This window comes from Corvus moneduloides, chromosome 2, assembly GCF_009650955.1.
Source record: "Corvus moneduloides isolate bCorMon1 chromosome 2, bCorMon1.pri, whole genome shotgun sequence".
Taxonomy (NCBI): domain Eukaryota; kingdom Metazoa; phylum Chordata; class Aves; order Passeriformes; family Corvidae; genus Corvus; species Corvus moneduloides.
In genome coordinates, this window is record NC_045477.1 from 1,965,900 (window position 1) to 1,989,563 (window position 23,664).

At 41.4% G+C, this 23,664-nt stretch overlaps 1 long non-coding RNA gene across 1 annotated transcript; it reads right to left on the reverse strand.

The window, feature by feature from the left end:
* Positions 1-11,739: 11,739 nt before the first annotated feature.
* LOC116440473 lies at positions 11,740-23,602 on the reverse strand. The gene is made up of 3 exons (XR_004238628.1): positions 23,193-23,602; positions 16,013-16,097; positions 11,740-14,139 (listed from the first exon to the last, which is right to left on the reverse strand). It is a non-coding gene; the product is annotated as an uncharacterized LOC116440473 (long non-coding RNA).
* Positions 23,603-23,664: the final 62 nt, after the last annotated feature.

Consider the following 23,664-nt stretch of genomic DNA (forward strand, 5'->3'; position numbering starts at 1 on the left):
TGTTTGAAATTATTATTTACTTAAGAATGGGCAAAAAGGGGAATGTGCAGAAGCCAAACTCACGCATCTACACTTTAATTTTTTTCACTTTCATATGAAGAAAACAGTTCTGCTCAAGAATGTGCAGCCGTGTGGGAGACAGGCTGGAGAACAACTGCAGCACGCCAAAGAAGCTGGATTCCCAGTCTGTGGGAAAAGAAGACTTCTTGGAATTGGTTCCAGCCCAAATAGGACAAAAAATATAACGAAAAAATAAACACAACAAACCCCTAAATCCTCAAGAGCTGGAAGCTCGTTGGATCTTTTATCAATCCAGTAAAAGTGACTACAAGATAAACTTCATGCAGCCACAGAGGTCACAGAGTGATGCTGGTCCCGGGACAGATGTCACCAGGCCACCCATGACCAACAGCTCCCCACATCCCTAATTTCAGGGAGGACCTGCCAAACCCAGCCATGAGGCAGCACTTCCTTTCTTCCTCAGAAAATTTCCAGTGAGCAGCAACAACTGTGCTTGCGACAGCACGCCCTGGTCTTGGAGAGCAGAGATAATTTGAAAAAGAGGAGTAATCAGAGCTTGCTGTCACCACCAAGACTACCCACAACAGGGACTTTGTGCTGCACTAACACGCTAATTTATTAATTAACATTCAAAATTGATATCACTGTATAAAAATTAAAATTTAACTTATTTTCTTTAACTTTTAAAGCCTTTAAAAATGGGTTTTAACAAGCCTGTTAACAGGACCAGATTTTTTGTGCTGGCTTTGGTGATTCAGACAAAATCCCGTTATTTTACACAGTAAAATCCCATTGAATCTCCATGAGGAAGTCTAGTGGAAAACCCCACTGGATTATCATTTGACGTCAAATCTGGCACAACACAACCTGGAGACATCTGACTCATGGTGTTAGGAGAGACTTGGAAACTTCCAAGGAGTCTTTCCAGTATTTAAACCAATTTAATTCCCTGGGAAAGAACAAATCTGAAAAAAAAATTCATCTTGAGAAATTTTTGAGTGATCCCGTTTGGGAAGGGGTCGGCCTTCTCTTATGGAACTGGTTGGGAATTCCCATTTAGGTTTCATGGAGGATGGACATTGGGGGCTTTTTGGTAGCTCTAGCTGGTAGTTTCCTATAAATGGGAATTAATGCTTTATACTTAAGAACTCTAGTGATTGTTTGGGGGTTTTTGGTCTATTTTGTTTTTTAAACAGAAAAAAAGTAAAAACTTACAGAATTCATTAATTTCCTATATTTTGCTAGGGGAGGAATTAGTGGATCTAGTTTATAGGTATACATACACACAAATACAAATTGTATCTAGGTTTATCTGCAGATCTCCCAACATAAAAGCTATTTTTGCCAAAAACACATTTCCTTTGACAAGTTTCCTTAGCTCAATTCCTGGTTCATTGTAAGAAAATTTTGGCAGCACTGGAGGAAATTATGGTCCTCCATTGTTAAAAGAATACAAAGTTGCTGTGAAAAATAAAAATTAAAAATCTGATTTAGACTTTTCCACACAAAAAAGTTGCAGTATTTCTTGTCTATCAGTGCATGAGTGGGAAACGAGAAATGTAAGCAACAGCAGCTCCTTATCATTATCAGATTGGGCAATTTATACACCTACAGAAAGAACTACTTCAGCTTTAAATAGTTATAAAAGGAATGTGAATTTCAACGTTTAATTTCTTGCTTTGGCATAACAAAAATCTGCTGCCAAAAGTGTATTTCAAGCTCACGTTTGGGGCTTTTTTGCTAAATCTGTTCCAGACAATAAATAAATAGGATGAAATGGAACCCAAACTTTTAATTGGTGTGTTTCACCAGTTTTAATCCATCAAATCTTCAAGTTTAAATCCTCTGATATCACTTGACAGGGCTGTTCATCGGGATTTGTTACCCAAATATAGGTTGAACACCCAGGAATGAGGACAAGGACTTGGCAATATGGAAGTGATGATCCTACTGCCTCAAGAACAAACACTTCAACTTCCCCAAAAGGACTTTTTCCTCTTCTTTCGGATAAGGCTTTTGTAAGGGCTGTGTCAGAGACTCGTTACCTTTTTAAAATCAGAGTTTCCCTTGGCTTCATGAATCAACTCTTTATGCTCATGCAGCATCTTTACCTCCCAACCAGCTTTTTGTCAGTCTGAGGAGGACAGAGAAATCTGCCTGCCTGACTTCAAAGAGCAAATGACTTCCTGTGACCAGTGCCAAGTCATACCAGGTTGTCATCAATTTGCCCTGCAAAATCCTTTGCTTCCTTATTTTAAACACCACAGTACAAATATTCCACCTGACAGAGGAAATGTTCAAAGCCTTAAATTGTTGCCGTATCTCATCGTTCTTTCATTTTTTTGTGTTTTTTTTTTTTTTCCTAAACACATTGACCATGGCTCAGTTGCTGTATGCTGTAGCAAACTTCTCATTCTAATTAGCACCTCAAAGCTCAGTAGACAGGATAAATTTTATTCTAAATCAAATCCATTCTATTCTAAAAGAATTATATGTTGATTCCCTGATGATAATAGTGACCATAACGACATTGGTTTGCGCACCTCTGAGTAACGGCACAAAATTTTTGTTACACATCTCTATTGCCTTAAATAGTTTCATAATTCAGTCTTCTGAAACTACAATAAAAAGTCTTTAAGCTAAGATACAGCTACAGTTTTTTCAACAAGGTGAATCCTCCAGTGACTCACGAAAAAAATATGCATATCTCACCATGGAAAAATACAGTTATGAACTGATTGAAGGAAGAAGGTGGAACTGAATAAATCTTGTCTGACTTTTTCCTTACATGAGGTAAGGGATGCGCACTTTTGTTCATACATTACACACTCAAGGCATGATTGGCTAACCAGAATTTGCCTAAATTAGGTGCTGTGCATAGTCCAAGGAATTCTAGCAAGCCCATTTTTGTTCCTCCACATCGGTAACACTCCTGGAAACGGCTGAGTGTTTCCACAAACAACATTCCTATTTGTCATCTTTGCAGAAGGAAAGCATCTAGAACTGTTTAAGAAGCAAACAGTATTTCCTCCAACTTTATTTACAAAAAATTATTTGACTTCCTTAAAGGCCATTGCAATTAAATTTCCATATGGTAGGCCCATTTTAAAAAAAAAACAACCCTGAATTATCCTCTCTATATAGAGTTATATCTCACTTCAAGGAAGGAGAAAACCAGCTTCTTTTCCTGACACCCCAAAAATGTGCCAAGGCATATGTTTTATTCTTGGCCCTGCTACATTTGGCAGCCTTGTGGTCTCTCCTTGTTTCATAATAATATCTAAATTAAAATTAATTACTTGGCATCTTGATTCAACTTTGTATCCCTGGCACTGCCACAGATAATTAGCTTAAAGCAAGTTTTGCTGAGTAGAATCATAGAATCACAGAATCATAGAATATCCCCACAGAATACAGAATGTTGTGGGTTGGAAGGAGATCATCCAGCTCCAATCCCCTGCCATGGACAGGGACACCTTCCACTGTCCCAGGGTGCTTCAAGCCCTGTCCAGCCTGGCCTCGGACACTTCCAGGGATCCAGGGGCATCCACAGCTTCTTTGGGCACCCTGTGCCAGGGCCTCCCCAGCCTCACATTTTCTTCCTGCTCCACTCTCCTGGTTAATTCTTATTTTGTACAGATATTCATAATCAATAGAAACCACCAATCCAGAGCTGAATGAACAACAAAAGAAAGGCAAACTCAGGACAGACTGAATCCACAGTCTCTCAGCAAGCATTTAATCCAAGCAAGGTATGGCAAGAGGAAAGGAGGAACAAAAGAGAGGAGGACTGGAATGGGAACACTGGAAAGAAAAAGGAATAAGAAACACAGGAGAAGAAATAAAAAAAATAAGTCAGAGTGATGGTGGTTCAGTTAGAAGGAGCTGTTCAGAGGAATTATTAATGAAAAGAGTGAGGAAATGAACCAAAGAGAGGAAAAAAGGCACAAAGAAATGGAGTTAGGGTTGTTGTGATACGCTGAGAGAAGAGATCCACTCAGAGACAAAATTTTATAATAACATATGAAGGCCAATGTTTACAGGTGGGAATTTTTGACTGGACAGGAATGTTTTCTGATTTTCATTTGTAATTTTCAAAATTTCTGACAAATAGTAGGAAAACAGTTCCTCAGAAAGTCTGCTCTTGGGTGGCATGACGTCTAACCCACCTCAGGGGTCCGAAGCAGCCCAAAAATCTGCCCCTCCAAAGGTACTATTGAACCCACACCAAGGAAGATGTGTGGATGTTTCCAAGTGTTTTCAGCTTGAAACGTACCAACACCCACTGGAGGGAAGCAGAGTGAGCCTTCTACTCCAGCAGTGCTTCTACAAGGCTGGGGAAGCCTCACAGACTCCCATGCTGAACATTTTGCCATCCTAAGTTGAACTGTTGTGGAGACATAAGCAAAGCAAACCCCAGGTTTTATATTACATCATTTATGATGCTTCCTGTGTTTCACAAACCATGCCTTGATTCAGAAGGTATTCTGATTGGAAAACCCTAGGGTTATAGAAGCAGAAAATCCTCTTCCCAGTTTTCTTGAAAATGAAATTCCATTCTTTCCCAAAATTCCTCAGAGCAAGCCACATCCTCTCACCACCCTGCAAGGATGTAACACCACAAGATGCTGTATTCCTAAAAACATGATGAAACTGCTTAGGGTGTTACAATCCCTGGTCCAAATTTAAGCTTGACCACCTCAAATGCATTCAGAGATTATGATAATACAATCATGAAACCAGGATGTCTGCATCCTGCCTGCCAGTAAATTAGGTCTCTGCCAGCAACAAATTGGTTTGCCAGACTCACAAATATTTGATTACCATTGCTTCATGTAAACTCAACAAAGCACAATGAATGTTTGAAAACAAAAATCCTAATAGATAATCCAGCCCTGAAGAACAGAAGCAAATATCACCCATATTAATCCCAACAGCTGTCAGACTTAAATTAGCAGTCTGGGGATCCAATGCCATGATGAAAAAATGTCACACCTGATGCAAATCATGTTATGAAATATCCAGGAATAAAACCTCTTTACTAACTATTAAAACAATACCTAGAAATCACTGCATGTAACATTTTCCATGTATCAGAATGAATAAATTAATAAAGAATATCTCCAGTTCACTCCACACCTGTTGAATGAGATCTTTATGACTGTTCAGGTTTTAACATCAGGAGCATGGGCCAAGAATGCAAAAGTGTCGTGAGAAAGAATTCAGGAGTGAAGCTGAAGACCCAAGTGATATTTCATATTGCCATCTCAAAATGTTGAAGCAAGAAGGCAAAATGAGGAGAAAGGAAAAAAAATATTACCTCAGAGAAGCTGTGGCTGCCTCAACATTGGGAGTACTGAAGGCCAGGCTGGTGGAGCAACTTGGTCTGGTGAAAGGTGCACGGCAGGGGGTTGCAGCAAGATATTCTTTAGGGTTCTTTCCAACCCAAAGCATTCCATGATTCCAGTTTTGCATTTGCATTAAGAATGGCCCCGTTGCAGTGGAACAACCTGGAATGGAAGTATCAATTACTACAAACCAGTCACTGAGGATAGTTGTACAAATCACTGATAAATAGCCTTATTCCCCATTTAAAAGTACACTTTAGTGCACACTTAGTTCCACAAATCAAAATCTATTTTCTTTCATAAAGATATATATTTTTAGGCCACCAACACACTGTGAGAAAGCTTAGAAAACTCTAGCATAGCAGAATGTACATTGGGGATTAATCTCCTTTTAAAATCCTTACTAACATCATCATAACAGAACATAAAACAATCTGTGTGTAAAAAACAAGTTATTTCCACTGCAGGGAAAAAAACAAATCTACAACCAAACAACACAAACAAACAAAATATAAACAAGGTGAGGAGGTGATGTGAGATGTATTAAGAAAGACTGTGAATGATAAAGGATTATGTGGCAACTGGGGGAAAAGCTGTCCCCCTTAACTTCTAATTTCCAGAATGCATTTATGTATTTCTTAAAGCCAGCCAGAGGTAGGGCATTCCTCCCCAGCTTGGGAGTCTGGGGTAAGTTTTTTTTCAAGGATAAGGGGCAGGTGGTTGAGCAATCTGGATGCCTCCGAAACTCTAATTGTTTCTCCACTCTGTTGTTTGACTTGTTAATCTATGCACCATGCCTAAGAATAAAGTGTTTAATATAGATATTAGGGCAGCAGACAAGTTTTGTGGGCATATTTTATAGTGAAAACACTGCTAGAGAGGATAAACCCCGTTTGTTTTGTTTCAAACACCAAATGTGTAACTCGGGACAGGTAAATGTGTGTTAAACTGTGCCCTAGTGGATTTTAAAAGCCCTTCTCACCTGGCTGGATGCAGCAAGGCAGGAATTTCCACGGTCTGTGGGTGCCACCTGCTGCCCATCTCCAGTGCTGGATCCCTTCCTTCCAGCGCCCTCCCTGAGCACTTTTCAGAACTGGAATTTATTTCAAATAAATGCGACCAACACAGAATATTCACTGGAAAATTCTCTGCTAATCAGGTCCGGGGGAGAAAATTTATCCAGAATTCCCACCTCGTAAGAAAAATGATCAATATACTTCCCACTTAAGGAATCTTTAGCCCCAGGACACTTCACCTCACTGCTGTCACCGAAACATAACCTGAACTGCAGCTTTCGTAGCACAGACGTCAAACAAGCTCCTCATGCAAGGAGAGGCTCAGCATGAAATTACAAAAGTGGTCTCAGAATACGACAACAAAAACCTAAATGAGCCGGAAAGAACTGTAAGACTCCTCACTCCTGGGATGCAAACCATATTTTCTATAAGTTTACCTGGAAAAATCTCCAACATTTGTGCCAGTATTACTTTTCACGGGCAGAAGAAAATATATTACTACTGCTACTACTTCTGTTTACTGTCTGGGTTAGATCATTATCAGATTTACAGGGCTACATCAAAGTTTGACTGATGGATTTAACACAGGGTTAGGATTTTGGCCACTGGCACTGTCACAGTGCCTCTGTCCACTCTCTGAGGGCACCATCTATCTGGGATGCTCATCCAAGGCAGAAGGACCGGGAGATGGGGGCTAAGGAAGCTGAGGACCCTGGGAAACATGCAAGAAATAATAAAACCCACAATCTGCTTCCAGGAAACACAACAGACAGGGAATATGGACTCCATCCCTTGTGCTAAACCTTGGAGAAATTAAAATTCATTTTCTGTTCAAGTACCTGCTCAGATCCCGGCATTTGAGGAAGTTCAAACGAAGCCTGGATTTATCAGCTGTGGAAATCTTTAGAGCAAGGTTGTTTATCCTTAGCAGGTGTGGCTTAAACAGTAAAATGCAAATTAGGCCAATGCTGGGAGATTAACACCGTGATAATTAGTAACAAGCAGTATCATATTACAGTAGCCTAAGATTTAGCTTTAAAGAGGCATTTTCAATTGCAAATTTCTAGGAAACTTCAGTGCTGTTTTCTGTTTTCTACTCCATTGTTAATAGCACTCTTTGATCTATTTTAGCCCATTAATGTGGACAAATTACACTAATAAATGGACAAAGTAGCCAAAAATAAATGGAAAAAAAAATATCACTTTTCACCTGTCTGCGCTGAAATTAGATTTTTTTTTTAAGAGTTTCTAACATGTCTATCTACAGACTAGTTTCAATAAGTAAATAGTAGCATTCCATTCCATTTAACAGCTCCCTTTCCTGATCATTTCTCTAAGGACAAATACAGTTCCCTCTCACTTTTCAGTCGTTCTGCCTGAACTCTGCCACCTTTCCCAGGGCTCCTCCTGTAAGAGATGTTATTGCATGAAGACCATTAGGAAATGTTTTTTCCTCTTAAATATATTTTGCTTTTAAATAGCTAAATGTTTGCTATTTATTAAATATTCAGCAAAGAACTTGAAACTAATATTTTGTAGGATATCCTGCATGATGTCAGAACCCTAAACTCAAGAGCAGGATCATAACAATTTGTGGGAAAAAATTAAATAAAATAAAGCAGCCTTCCTCTTTCTCCAGGAGCAGCTGAAACAGGAGTGTTACTCTGGAGGTTTATTTCAAAATGCTATAGCATAAGACTTTCATTTTCTTTATTGTGAGAGAGAAGGTGGGAACTGTGGGAACAATATGAAGAGGAGAATAAAATTCTCATAAAATGGAAAGAAGCAAAAAAAAAAGAAGAAGGAAGTGAAGGAAGATCCCATTAAAGCAGTGAGGAGAGGATAAAAAGTGGCAACGATTCAAGTTTCCTTTAAAAAAAAAAAGAACGGCTGAGAGCAGATAGAGTGAGAAGGTTGTTAGGAAAACTGTCACACCAGGCAAGGGACACTGCTCAGATCCCAGAGAGCCTCCTTGTACGTTCCAGATGCTCATCAGCAAATGGAGTCTAAAAACTCTGTGTCATCCTGCAGCTCAGAGAGGAGTGGGATATGTTTTCATCCAGCACGATTTAATGTTATTTGAGCTGACCTATTTCCTTCAGCTTCCCTTTTAAGGGAAGCTTGGATTCTGCAGAAAGCAAGAGGGCTCAGTTCCATGTTCTGCCAGGAACCTGCTTTGTGTCTCTGATCATACATCTATTTTTCTTTGCCTCTGTTTACCTTCTCATTCATTTTCTTGGCTTTATTCCGGGCCTCAAAGGGCTGGAAGAGAAATCAATGTCTTCAGTACCAAACTGAGACATGCAGGGAGGAGAGGAAAGGGGAAATTACTCTGGATTACGTGCAAATTTCTTGTGTTATTTATTTTATTCCCATTTTTTTTCCCCTAACCAATAGAAAAATCCAGGAAGAAAAGTCATCTCAGATGAAAAATCTGACTCAGCACAAGACACTTTGTTCAAGTATTGTAAGAAAAACATCGGAAATGAGCAGCAGCCCTGCAGCTGATGTTTCCTCCCTCACCCACAGAGCAGAACTCTTCCACAGGAGTACCAGGAGAGCAGAGTTACAACTGTCCCACCTCAAAATGGGAAATTTTGCCCCATTAACACAGCCTGGAGGGGGTTTCGATGGCCTTAAATATCAGCTGGACTGAAGGAAAGTGGCTCCTCAGCTTCATGGCGAGGACATCCCACTTTCAGCCTCTGCTTTGCTGTGTTTGGAATGGGGAAAGACAGCTCTGATTGCAGTCAGCCTGGGAATTGGGGTGCTTCAAAGGAAAGTGTGGGAGAAGGCAGAATTCGCCCTAATTTCATACATTTTAGGTAAAGCACTTTCAAACAGCAGGTTCTGAACTTCCTGAGTGCACCCTCTGTGCTGAAGAGTAAATGTGGGGGTAGAGGACAAGCATTTAGCTTAAGTACTGGTATTTTCAGGGAGGGTTCATTTAAGAATTATCATTAAAATCCAAATTCAGCACACAACCTTCATTCACATCAACAAAACCAACCAAAAAAACCATGCCAAAACGAAAACTCCCCTCACAAAAATCAAAATAACGTCAACACAGCAATGAATGAAAGTGGACAATTTACTCAAGACACGAACAAAAGCATCCCATGATTGTTTCCTGCCCAGCTGTTTGTTTGGGAACAAACCTGTATCCATAACCAAGAGCTTGCTCCTTTCCACCGCTGTCCTCTCTTTCCACTGTGGAAGTGTTTTGTGGTACTGAGAAGCTGCTACTCCACAGTAAAATATCTGGAAAATATATGGAAAAAATAACTACAAGAGAGCAGGTAACAAGTGCAAAGGTGTATTTGCAGAAGGATATTTCCGACTCACTAACCCAACTCAGAACTAGCTTCCACGCCTGGCAGAGCATCACTTAAAATGTGAGACAAAACAAACTAAATGTATGCCTTTGTGTGCAAGCAGCCTTCACCAAAATATGTGTTTGAGTGACTGAATCAGAAAAAAAGAGTAAATAAGCAAAAGGACAGTCACCTGCAGTGATTTTCAGGCATGCATGATGTGTTGTGCAGGACAAAACTGTGTTTTATTCACACATCAATCACTGCAAAGCACTTCTTCCTTTATATTCTTTCTTTATATTCTTCTTTATGTGCTCACTGCCTGAGCAAGTGATGGTGGTGACAATGCCTTTATCTAAGAAAATATTTAATACCTGGTGAGCTTAATTTCCTCAGTCTGCAATTATAAATGACTTGTGGGATCATCTTCTCCTGCAGCATGGCAGGAACCAAAGAGAGAGGCCAAGCTTTTTTATGTTGGGTCATTTTTTTCTTCTCTCAACAATATTGCTGCTCTAATACAGAAATCTCAGAAAAGCAAAGTCTGCACTCTATTCTTTGAGACTCAGCAGATGTCTTTTAAACACTTAGTCTATTAAAGCTTATAAAGCATGATTAATGACCTGAGAGCTGCTGATCTGAGGTGAAAGACTCAGCAGAATTTGCCCAATGGCTTTTGCAGATCTCTGTGCTCTACATTAGAAACCAGAACCATCAGCGTAATTACTTCACAGAAGCTTGGGATGCAACGCTCAAAAAACCACTCCAAAATACTAAAAAGCAACTCAACAAGCAAAGGTGAAGAGCTCTGAAGCTCCAAAGTCCCAGCTTCTGTTTGCTCCTTCATTTTTTTTTCCATAGTAGTGCAGCCAGAAATTTATATATTTGTTTATTTTCATAAGACCCTATTACAGTTTTACCCAATCTAAAGAACTTTTTATCCAGATCAAAAAGACATGAATTTTCTACAGACTTTTCACTCAAGCCAAGGGCATGGGTTAGTGGCTTTCATGACAGACATTGCCCATTCAAGAACCAGCGCCCTGCAGTGCTAATTTATGTGGTGAGAATACCACTTTGTTCAGCTTACAAATAAAGTTCAGACAAAAGAAATACATCCATGTTGTATTCCTTTCTGGATCTGTAAGTAATGGGGCGTCATTTAGAGATAAATAAATACTTCTCAGGTAAATAAAAAGCTCAAAATAACATATATAGATGGAAACGTGATGTGTTTGGTCCATTGAAATGTTTTTCTCATCATTCTACTTTTGAAAAAGTTGTTGCTTTTTTATTTTCTTTCTTCGCTTAGCTGGTGAGTGATAAAAGTACTTAGACTTTTAATTTTTAACATTAGTTTTTGTTCTCAGGTTCACAAAACAAGCAGATGTGCAATAAGGGCTAACTCAGGACTTGTTTCCTAGTCTCAGTAGCCTCATTATAATTTTTTTTTCTAAACTACCCTCTTTCAGTTAAAAAATGTCACCTCTTGTCCAGTCACTCCAGGCTTTAGTAAAAAGCTTCTCTCTGTTTTTATATAACTGGTGATTGTATTAAATAATGCTGATCCCAGTATGGACCCCTGGGGGACACCACTTGTTACTGGTTTCCACTGGGACATCGAGCTGCTGACTATTGAAGTCAGCCATCCAGACAATTCCTTATCCATGTCACACCCCATCCATCAAACCCATATCTTTCCAATTTAGCACCAGGATGTTGGGGGTGACAAGTCCAGGTAGGTGACAAAATGTACACCAATTAATAGGCTATAATGTCACTGCTTTCCAAACTGAACTGGGGAGTTCACACTAATTTTATTTACACAGCCAGTTTTCCCAAATTCAGATTAATCAACAAATAACTTGCAAATAAGAATGGAGGTAAGACATAGAGAAAGAAGCAAACTTCTTTTTTTTGTGGCAACCTCCTCCCCAGGGCCATCTGAGTGTCCTCTTCCTGTTCTCTCACTCCAGAGTCTTTTGCCAGAGGCCTAAGCAACCCCTGTGCTCACCCCTTACCTTGGTCCTGACCCTTCTGAAGTCTCTCATGAGCTCATGAAATCTGTGCAGGAAGGGTTCCCAACCAGAAAAACAGGGAAATAATTGAAATCGTGTAGGAAACAACCACAGGGTTTACCTCAGGATAAGAGGGAAAAGGAGAAAGATGTAGAATTATGAAAGTTCCTTCAGATTACCTAAACTTGTCCTAGGCAGTATTTAAACTGTCTCCATTACACCTGGTACCAGACTGGCACCATATGTCTAAATATGTAAAAGTGATTCGAGTTCCTTTTATATAAAAACATCACTTTGCATTCAGTCTCCAAGATTCAAGTTCATACATATTCTTTGGCAAACACAACCAGTAAGTGAGCTCCATTCAGTTGTCAAAACCACCAGTACTTATGGACAAATCTCGTCAGCTTTACTCTCTCAAGTCCTTTCCTTTGAACGGGATTTGCGATTGAGTACACCTCCAGGTTAGAAGTGGATGGGCAATGTTGTCTTTACAAGCCAGCTTGAAAAGAATTAAGAAGTAGAGAGTACTTGGTGCCCTTGAATAGTTCTCAAAGCCTTTTGTATTGCGGCAATTAAGCAGCCAGTGTAATGACTCCCCAGCCCGAGGCAGGGGCACAGAGCTTGTCCTCCTCGAGTACAATGCCCTCCTTTGCTGCTTTGAGCAGTGGCAGCAGCATGCCCAGACAAACAGCACAAGCTGGGGTTGATTTCTGGCACCACAAAGTTCCAGAGGCACTACCAGATGCTGTAGGGCAAACAGATTTCAAGGTTTAGGAACTAATGGCCATCACCAGTCATGGTTGTCCTCTCCCTCCTGAACAAGGCACCCTCTGTTAGCAGATACTTCAGAAAAATCATGGAAAAGCTGTCACATGAGAGTTATTCTCATGGCAAAAGCAATCCCTGATGTTTCCCATCCCCTCCCCTCCAGCATCTGCTCATTCCTGCCCTTCTGAACTTTAACAGCCCCTCCCGGCATCTGAGTTCATCCTGTCATCCAGATTGCTGAAATAATCCAAATTTGAGGGGAAGGGAAAAACCCACACGTGCATACACACCTAGTTCAGGATAAAATATAATTGCGAAACAGGGAGTGGGGTGTTTTCTTTTTTCCAGTCCCGATTATTCCAGTGAATTTGTTTGCCCTGCAGCCCCTCAAACAAATGCATGAGTGGTAAACTGTTCTGCAGGATGTGCCACAAGCAGCCAGACAGCTGAGAAAAGGTCCCTGTAAGCACAGTCCATGCTTTTTTCAGGCAATAGGAGCATTTCCAGGAGTGCCACACATCTGCCTGGGGGCCCAGGGATTTCAGGATCTTTGGGATTACCTTCAGCCGGGCTCACCTTCAGCAGTGCTCACCTTCAGCAGGGCTCTCAAGAAGGCACAGGAAGCTGTTACAGGAATATTTTGGGTACTTAGGATGCCATCAGCAGAACATATCTGGCTTTTCAAATTAACATTGTCAAAATCATGACCAGGAATTGTGATGACAGCCTTGGATGTGGAAGTTATGATGCTCTGAGATACAAACCATTCAAACATGTTACACAGGCAATATAAAACATCCCTTGGAGTTCTGAGCAGCTACAAAGTCACAGAAAGAAAGACAACATTTTGACAGAAATGCTGAGGTTTTCAAGCTTCAAGGTGCATGAAACTTCTTGTTAACTTTTTTCACTGGTGCCTTGCATGTCAGATTTTAACACCTTAACTTTTATTTCTGCATGAAGTCTGTCTGATTATAATGCCTAAATAAGATCCAAACTTGCACAGATGTACCAGGATAAAAACAGCCAGGCCAAGTTGCTTCCATGGCCAGGATAAGAGCCTGGTGAGCTGTGAGGCCTCAGGTTTAGGTCATACCACAGTGGGGCTGTGACCTCTTTAAACTTCTATTGCAAAATAGTCTCTTCTTTGATCCCTGAGGCACAGACTCTTGAGGGCATTTGTCAGGAAAGGGATAACAGATCACTCTGGGCAGTGAAACCGTGCTCAGCCACCCGAGGAGACTTCCTCTTTTTGCCAAATTCCAGCTTTTTGGACACTCCTCAGCAGCTCAGGGCATGCATAAGCACATATGGTGAGTGTTACAGGAGATTTTCTTAACCCAGGCACTCTTTGAGCTGAATAGAACTCGTGAAGGAGCTGTAGGCAAAACATGATGGATCACCTGCACGCTTTCCTTGACACGCTTCCTTCATCACTGCGGGATGCGCTCGAGATCAGCTGCCCTCAAGTCTGCCTTTGGCTGAGAGCGTCTCCCCTGCTGTTGTTTTCTTCCTCTCAGCCTAACAGGACTCCCTCAGCAAGGAAACCGCATCCCTGTGACTGTCTGTTGGGAGAGTTCCCATCCTCTGCTCTCTCCTCCTGTGCAGAGAAGCCTGCTGAAACTGATTTTCCCTCCCAGTGTCAGCCATCCTGCAAGGAATTGAGCAGAACAGAGGGTGAAATTTTGTCTCCAGTAAATATGTAAAAAATAATGTAACAGAGTAGAAGCTATGGGTAGGAAATGATGCTACAGAATTGATGGTTTCTATTAAATACCATTAAGAAGACTCAGATCTGGCTACCTGTGCTGTCTGGAATGGCTCTGAGAGGGACACATCAGGAGGCACTGATTTCACAGCTCTGAGAGGGGAAAGGACTGATCACAGCCCTTTGCCATCCTCGATACCTACCTAGACTAAGACACAGACCTACAACTGAGTCTTTCCCATCCTCACCCTTTTTACTCCATGGAAATCTTCACAGATGCAGATTTTGGGTTTAACAGCATTCTCTCCAGCTCTTACAAGGACTTTTGTGTAATCCAATGCTGCACATTTCATATTCCACGATCATTTGAAAGTTTATGAAATTCCATTTTGTTTCAATGTCTTCAATATTCCTTCAATTTCCTCATGAAAAGAGGTTGTAGCCAGGTGGGGGGTGGCCTCTGCTCCCAGGGAACAGGGACAGGATGAGAGGGAATGGCCTCAAGCTGCACCAGGGGAAGTTCACGTTGGACATCAGGAGGAATTTCTCCGTGGAAAGGGTGGTCAGGCCTTGGAAGGGGCTGCCCAGGGAGGTGTTGGAGTTCCCATCCCTGAGTTGTCTAGGGAAGGACTGGATGTGGCACTCAGTGCTCTGGGCTGGGGACAAGGTGGGGATCGAGCACAGACTGGATTCAGTGATCTTGGAGGCCTTTTCCAACCTAAATAATTCAATAACCCTGTCTGCCCAAGCTGTCTCCACTGCTATCACTCCCCTTGATATCCGTTCATCCCAGGAAATTAAGGCCGGGATATGCTCAGCATAGACCTGCAAATCCTCGAGCGAGCACCATTCTCATATTCCTGGTCATTCCAGTGCACCTGAGGAGCCCCTGCCTCCTCTAGAGCACACTAAATCCATCTGCTGGGCTGGCTGCAGCAGGAAAAGAAGACAAGGGAGCTCTTTAGTAGCTTGTGGATCCCTCTGGGCTGACGGAATCATTCCTTGGCTGCTGGGTGATGTCGGGGCAGCTTTGTCGCATGGGAAGGATGTAAAATGCTCTAATAATGCTCCTGAGGGCCTGGTTCAAGGCAATGAACAGAAAAGTAGGTCAGAAAGGAAATCTTGCTGCTCTAAACAGGACAGTGGCAGCAGTCCATTGCACAGACACAGGGTTTATGTAAGGCAGTGGCTGGAGCTGCTGCACTTTGAGTTTCACAACCAAGACAAGCCTGGTTCTGAAAATCCCTTGCTACTCCACAAAAAAGCAGGAACCAGCTTCTGCATGAATGTAGAAGGGCAAACATATCCCCAGCACCACAGTTTTGTGCTGATCTAAACATTTGAATACAGTTAAAGAACATTTCCTTCCCTCATTCACAAAGAACACTCTAAAAGAGAGGCAGTAGCTTTGAAGGCACAACCAAAAATTCAGTCAGTAGTTATTCCTACAGCCTCCTGCTCCATTCCCAGTTATTCCAGGGTTTCTACATGCCATGCCATGAGAGTAAAGAGACCTTAAAAGGACATAATCAGCTCCCTGACCTCTCTGAAAGAGATATAACTCATGGAAAGGGATGTCTCGGCAGTGCTCCCCAGCTCTCACAGGAACCACTATCAGCTGTGTAACCGGAGAAAGTTGTGCTGTTCCCACATTTTCAGCCACCAAAGGCCAATGAGAATGAGAGGCAGAGAGATACAGAAAGCATCAGTTATGTCACAGGAGGTCCCACTCTGGTGACACAACGGGAGCTGGTTGAGACTGAGCCAGATCCCACAACAAAGTAAGGAAAAGTGGCTTAAAGGAACCTGAATTTACCTCCATCACCTTCACCTTTACATCAGGGTGCTGGGAAAGGGGAACTGGGGTCTTCTTCATGCTTCATGCTGCTCCTGGACTCCCACTGATGAAATAAACAGACTGGGTTTAGAGACATAGCCTTATTCAGGGAACTAAATAATAAAATGGGCATTTCTGGGCAGCATAAATATTCACTCATCAGTGATTCCGCCGCTGGCCCTGCTGACGGGGCTCTTTTTGGAGCCTTGTTTTCCATATGATCCAGTTTCCAGAGGCAGCACCTGAGCTGATCCCCAAGCGCAGCAGCACACGCTCGGCAGTGGCAGTACCCAGAGGCTAAAATGTATTTGGCATAACGCGACCTTCAGCACACTGGGAAGTAACCAGTTTGGAAATCATTCTCTCACATTTAATAGCCTGCCTGGGAAGGGCTGATCAAACAAAACGAGTCTCCTTCTCTAGTAAACATACCAGGTAAATGTATTCAACTAAAGAAACCCTCCAGTGGATCATGTGCACATTTATTTAGACATGAAGAAAGGGGAATATTTCATCCTGGACGCTTTGGGCTGTGCACAAACTTACCCCGGGCCAGGAACAACAACAACAGCCGAAAAATCAGCCATGGCCTGCAGTCCCTGGAGCAGCCCATTCCCTGCTCCAGAGTTTGCTTAGCAGAGTTTCCAACTCTCCTAGGCCTGACCTTTCACTTTTAGCCCTCTGTTGACTGTAAATGACCCGGCAGTGACTGTAAGATTTTAATATCTCTCATGTATCACAATGGGCCATTAAAGCTGATGCCTATAAACACACAGACCATGGGGTTACTGGGGCTGTTGCACAGTCTGGGGTTAACACATTCCCTGCTATGCTATTAAAAGACAACTGCATTGCTTTAAATCTTATTTTGGACCATTTTCATGGCTTGAAAAGTCAGGGTGATGGCCCCACAGAGCATTGAAGGAGCTGTGCAAATAGACTTTTAGAAATGTGGTGTCCTGTAAGGGATTAAAATAAACATTTCAGACTCTTCATGCGTGCAAGCATTAGATGGATATCAGAGACAGGAGTTCTGAGTAACGTGGAAAAAAAGATTTAAAGAACACAGGGAATCAAAGAACTGTGTAGCTGCAATTTAATCAAGATGGTGTCACTTTGGTATCTGGCAAATGCTGACACTTCTACAGAAAATCAACTTCTGTAATTTCTTTTTATTTTTATTTCTAGGGGTTAAGCACAACCAAAACCTACATCAGATCCCTTGCTCAGGTCCTCTCTAAAGTGAAAGGGGCTTTCATAGAAACTTTCTCTTTGGTACACTTCGAGAGTCTCTCACTATTTAAGTGAGATTCTTAATTATTTTGTGCATAATTTTCAGGTGTTACAAAGTACCTCACAACTGGCATTGTGATCAAACTCTGATGAATATCTATAACTTTGTCTATGTATTTAAATATAGGGTTTAACAGCTTTGTACCCCATTATATTCAGCGTGCAAAAGCTCCAACAACAGAGTTAGGGCAGCATTTTACACCTCTGATACAAGTCCAATCATTATTTATCAAAATAATTTTACACCCTTGAATCTAAGAAAAATTGTTCATAGCAAGCCTTTTCATACACCAAAAATCTAGGAAGCAGCAACAAAATTACTGTCTAGAGATAGCATTGTAAATTCTGCCATGATATCTGAATTTTAGGAGCTTGCTGGTGCTCCTGATATTCACCAAAGAGCACTGTAATTATGTGCTGAAACGCCTGAAATATCTGATTTGAGGAAAAAAAGAAGTCTCAATAATGTAAAAGCAAAAGGTTTTCTGCTGCCAGCAGCAATGACAGGTGAGAGAAGTGAGGAGCAAGGGTTAGGAAACAACTGATCTCTTTTTAGACAGGGACTGAGATCTCCACCAAAATGTAAAGTCTCAGGAAAAAAGCCATCTAATCAATCAAGTAGCCTTGGTATACTTTCACATAATTTCATCAGAGTATTAAAACATCAGTCATCCCTTTTCAATGGAAAATTTCAGCAGTTTGTGAGTCAGCAATATCAGTGTAGAGGCAGGGGAGCACTAAATAGCCCTGTTTGCCCTGGCACAGTGACTCCTGCTCTCTGAGCTCCAAAATTCCTCTCACACTGATCAGCAGAGTGTCATTTTCTGTCTGAAAGTAACCTGTCCTGTGACAATTGACAGCGTAGTCACTTCGTCTCACCCCCAAATGTGGCCTCAGTGACAGCTCCCTCCTTACTGCTCCCTTTTGTTCCAGGGATTCCGGAAAGGTCAGGAAAACTGGGTGTCACCTCTGTGAAGGGACAGTTCCTCAGCTGGGTATAGAACAGAAGTAGGTGGTGGGTTTGCATTCACAAAAGATATCTTAATCACTCAAGTCAGTGAACAAATATCCCTATGAATGGGCCAGCAAACTTTTTATAAAAAATAAGGGAGCCTGCGGGAAAGATGGGGAGAGACAATTTACAGGCGCATGGAGTCCCAGGACAAGGGGAAAGGGCTTCAAATTGACAGAGAGGAGGTTTGGATACTGGCAATAAGTCCTTCCCTGTGAAGGTGGGCAGGCCCTGGCACAGGGTGCCCAGAGAAGCTGTGGCTGCCCCTGGATCCCTGGAAGTGTCCAAGGCCTGGTTGGACAGGGCTTGCAGTAGCCTGGGATGGTGGAAGGTGTCCCTGCCCATGGCAGGGGGTTGGAATAACCTGATCTTTATTGTGCCTTCCAACCCAGGACATTCCATGATGATTCTGTGGTGATGATTATTTGAATTCGGTTAAGAGCTCTCAAAGGGCTCCTTACATATATCTCAGAACAAATCCAGATTACAGATCAGTAGTTACAGGCTCAGTTTCTGCTCCCCTCTCCCTCCACAACACTTCACTTGTGGCACACCACAAAACACTTTTCTGCCTCCCATTCTGTTCAGAATAAACCATAAAAAGCTTCAGATTTCATAAGACTGCAACACAGCTGAAGTGATTTTGAGGTCATGGGGTCCTTGATTGAGCAAGCCCTTCTTGCAAAATGCAGACCACAGAAACTCAGCAATTTTTAATGCTGAGAGCATTGAACTGTGTCTCTTTTATGAAGAGGTATTTAGGTAAGTCAAGATGGTACACAACAGAAAAAAGCTAAAAAAACTGTATTATCATCATTACCCAGCATAGCCAAAAATCACCTTGGAACCGGCTCTTTTTAGAACAGGTCTGGGTTTCATTCAAGATTGTCTTCAAGATAACATTGAAAACACCTCTATGCTTTTGTTTTTCCACTCAAAAGCTGTGTTACAGAGAAAGAGCTACACAAATACCTTGCATAATAATGTCTTGCTTTTGTAGGTATGGTTGAAATAAAGGTGCACTTTTTTGTGTTTGAGGAAAAGCTGCCAATGAAAAATCAAGGTGAGATTCTGAGACTCCTTTTCCATCCTGTGAGCTGGATCTTGCACAGGGACACAGCCAGGTAAAAACAAACACAGAACAAACAGATGGAACTCAGGCACAGTTTCACGGAAAATTTTAGTTTTCTACAATATCTAAGAGCTTCTGCCATCAGGATTTCCAGGAAGAGGTCATCCTTCTAGGTCACTAAAATCTGGTAACATAAAAGGTTTTATGGAACAACTTTTTTTTTGCTGTGCTTTGGGTGGCAACTCTACAGATGGCAGGGGCAGGACAAAGGAGAGAATAATACATTTTTAATTTATGTCAGCATACTCCTAGTCTGGTTTTCCCCCTAAAAAATGTAGTTGGTAGCAGAGAGTGACCCTTCCATTACAGCATCTGAGGGCACCACAGTGATTAATTTTATCCTCCCTATTGCCTTTGAAGTTGAGATAAATGAGTGGTCCAAGGTCACATAAAAGGCTGTGGTTGATCTGGGATCAAAAGTCAGATTTTTGGTGTCTGGACCTCTGCTTTATCTCTGCAATAAACCTCGGTAGTAAGAGGAGACAAGGAAGAAGCTGTTTAGAGGACAGTTGGTCACATTCAGAGAGAGAAAGCCAAGAGAACAGAGAAAGTAAGTTCTCCATGTGAGATGTTTTTAAGGCCAGTTGGCGTGCCTTTTATTGAGTTCCCACTGTTCTCTGCTCTGGAAAACAAATAAACAAGGTTAGAAGCAGTTTTAAATTTTAATATTAATTTTTAACATTGTGGTCAGCCCATTCTGTACATTGATGAAGAGATTTTCCTCACAGTTGTTTGTTTTTTCTGCAGAGAAATTACAAAACTGAGTGGGGAAGGGAACACTCCAGAGGAAAAAACCTGCAGGGAGACCTGGATAGGTTGGAAGAGCATTATCCCCACGTTCCAGCATCTAAAGGGTGGCTGCAAGGAAGGTGGAGCCTCCCTTTTTACAAGGAGTCCCTTGGAAAAGATGAGCGATAATGTGCACAAGTTACTCCTGGGGAGGTTCCAGTTGGTCACCAGGGGATAATTTTGCACAGTAACAATCAGCCCCTGAAATAACCTTCCCAGGGAAGTGCTGGATTCTCCACCACTGGGCAAATTTAAGATTCAGCAGCACAGGGTGCTGGGCAGTCTTGTCCATACTGTGCTGTTGCTAAGAAAGGTTGGACCAGATGATCCTTGAGATCCCTTCCAACTTGGTATTCTAGGATTCTGTGATTTATTTTAATGCTTTGTTTTCTGCCCTATTTACTGGGATTTCAATCCAAAAACTAATCAGGAGTTAATCAGAAAGAGTTTCTTGGTTTTAGTGTATTTTATATCAGATATCAAATTTTTGATTTCTAGATATTAGAAAAGAAAATTTCTATGCAAGTGGTTCTATATAATACCTATACTTGTATAAGTAGGCATCAATATTAAATAATGATAACAATAATAGTAACAACAACTGTACTTTGGATGTATTAAATAAATGCCATTAAATCATGAAACATTATGTAGGTTATTACTAATTTCATCATATCAAATGCAATCTATTCATTCTGAATCATTAGCAAAATCTGAGACAAGTGGTTGTGAATTTGGAATTATAATTCTTAATTCTGATTTGCATATCTCTATAATTACTATTTGCTCTGAGTTGTACAAGTGTATTATGAAGCGAACTGGTTCCCATTTCAAAACCTTTCAGACTTGAAAAAAAATGTTTTATTGTATTCTCTTTTTTTATTTCTGAAAAAGCTGTGAAATAATACTAAAAGAAAACTCCCTGTCCTAATACAGGAATTTGCATTTTCTCCAATCTCCAGCCAGAAAAATCCACATCAAACAGAAAGGATGAGCACAGCTCAGTTTAATTGTTTACAACACTGAGTAATTGATCTTCTTGATTACTTTAAATAAATATCGTCACTTTTCCTCTCTCTTCATCCATCTTTTCATCACCAGAAAAAATGAAATGAATTATTGAGCCAGATTGTAATTTATTTATCATGACAGTTCATTGACATTTATTCCTTAAGATCCTCTCAGTATAAACTCTTTTTTTTGCTTTTTGATATCTCTTTGTCCTTTCAGGAAATTTAATCTGTTCTATGAGTGAGCCTTCTTTCTTTAGCTTTACCAAATGAAAATAATAGTCATATTAAGAGTGGAAGTAAAAACCTATGGGTCAATATGTTGGCCTTCAGAGATTTTATTTTTTAATCCAGATGTCAGCTATGTACACCAGTGTTTCTGCAGATGGTAAGAAAAGGAGGGGAAAAAAAAAAAAAGCATGGAATAAAACATAAATAATACCCTAAAATCTGGTTGAGGCAAGCACAGATTAGGCAGTTAATTCGTCATACAGAGATGGCTTTCTTTTTTGTCCTCCCTGACGAAAAAACCAAAATAATTTAGCTCTTCAGTGCTCAAAACATCATCAAATACCATTCATTACTACTTCAAGGAAATGGATTTATGAACACAAACATAAATACCCATTTCAGTATAACTTTCAAAAACAAATCAGATCTTTGACTAAGAATTAGACTAAGAAACCTCAATTTTAATAATGTGGAGAAATTCTCAGAGGCAGTAGGTATTGTCTTTTTTAGCTTTACTTCAAAATTTTAAATGGCTCCATTTTTCAACAATTTAACAACCAACTCCTGTGGAACAGGGTTATAAAATCTCCCTTCCAACTCAAAGCATTTATGATTCTGTGATAGCACCCAAAGCAAAGCACAATTAATTCTAACTCTAATTAATTCTAATTCTAATCTTCTTGCAAATATTCCAAATGTATCCTAATGGAAATCAACTGCCCACAGCAGAGTAGCTGCTTCACAGAGATCAGACTTTGGCTGGCTTTGGATTTGTTTTACTGCAAGTTTCTTGTGTATTTTGGCTTATGTCATCATTTGTTCTCCACATGTCAGATAAGCACAGTAGAATTTCTATCTGGATCAGTCACTTTGGTGATTAGGGTGAGAACTGTTTGGCAAAAACTAAACTACCAGTATGTTATCAGCATTATTCTCAGATCAAATCCAAAACACAGCACTGTGTCAGCTACCAGCAAGAAAAGGAACTCTATTTCAGCTGAAACAAGGACTCAGGATCTGAGAAGGCACTGCAATAATGCCATCTTTTTAACATGGAAACTTTCAATGTATCTAAGTAGTGTGGTTTTTCATTTAGGTGAAATAAGGTATCCTGCAAGATTTTGCATTTTTGAGTTTTGATTGTTACCCTTGCTTTCTTTAGGTTACTGATGTTGAGGCAGCAAATCTGTCAGGTTTCAAAAATAAAACTGAGGCTTGAAAGATCCATTCCGAAGAGACTAGAATAAGTGAATTTCTAAAATTTATTTTTTCCCCAATATTGGCAGTAGTTCTGAACATGAGTCCAGGTGTGCCCAGGTGGGCAAGAAGGCCAAGGGCATCTGGGCTGTGGCAGCAGTGGTGTGGCAGCAGGACCAGGGCAGTGATTGTCCTCTGTGTTGGGCACTGCTGAGGCCACCCCTTAATTCCTGGGATCAGTTTTTGGCCCCTAATGACAAGAAGGACCTGGAGGGGCTGGAGCGTGTCCAGGGAAGGGAACAGAGCTGGGGAAGGGGCTGGAGCCCCAGGAGCGGCTGAGGGGGCTGGGAAAGGGGCTCAGCCTGGAGCAAAGGAGGCTCAGGGGGGACCAGTGTTTCCCCTGTCTTGCCTTCTCCTCTTTTTCCCCTCCAAGCCCTCCATCTCCCCATGCAGACACTGATCCCTTGCTGAAATAGTGAACCCTGGTGTTTGTACCTTGATGTGGCTGGAGTAGGACAGGTAATGGGACATCAGCAGATGAGTCGTGCTGGGAAATGTTGATATCTCCCTGCAGCACTCCAAGGACAGCAGCTTTAACTTGTCAGAAGACTGCTAAGCCATTGCAGTGTGGCTGTGAGAGGAGGAGAGAGGCCATGCCAGGACACCTCCAGCTTCTGCCCACTCATCTGCAAAAAAATAGAGAACCCAGCAGAGTTTGGCTATGATTCTTCCATATGAGACACTCACAGTAGGCAAGCTGGACCTGCATAGCAGGGGATTCAGGAGCTGAAAATACTCTTTGCTGAAAAAACCCAGGCTTAAAGCAGGGCCAATAGCTCAGGAAATGCCCTCCTGACTGCAGCTTCTATAATTCCTTTATGTCCTCTAATCTGCACGGGGGCAGAGCAAACAGCAGAGCAGCTTCTCCACGAGTGGCAAAGGGAAGAAGGGAAGGCAGAGGAAATGC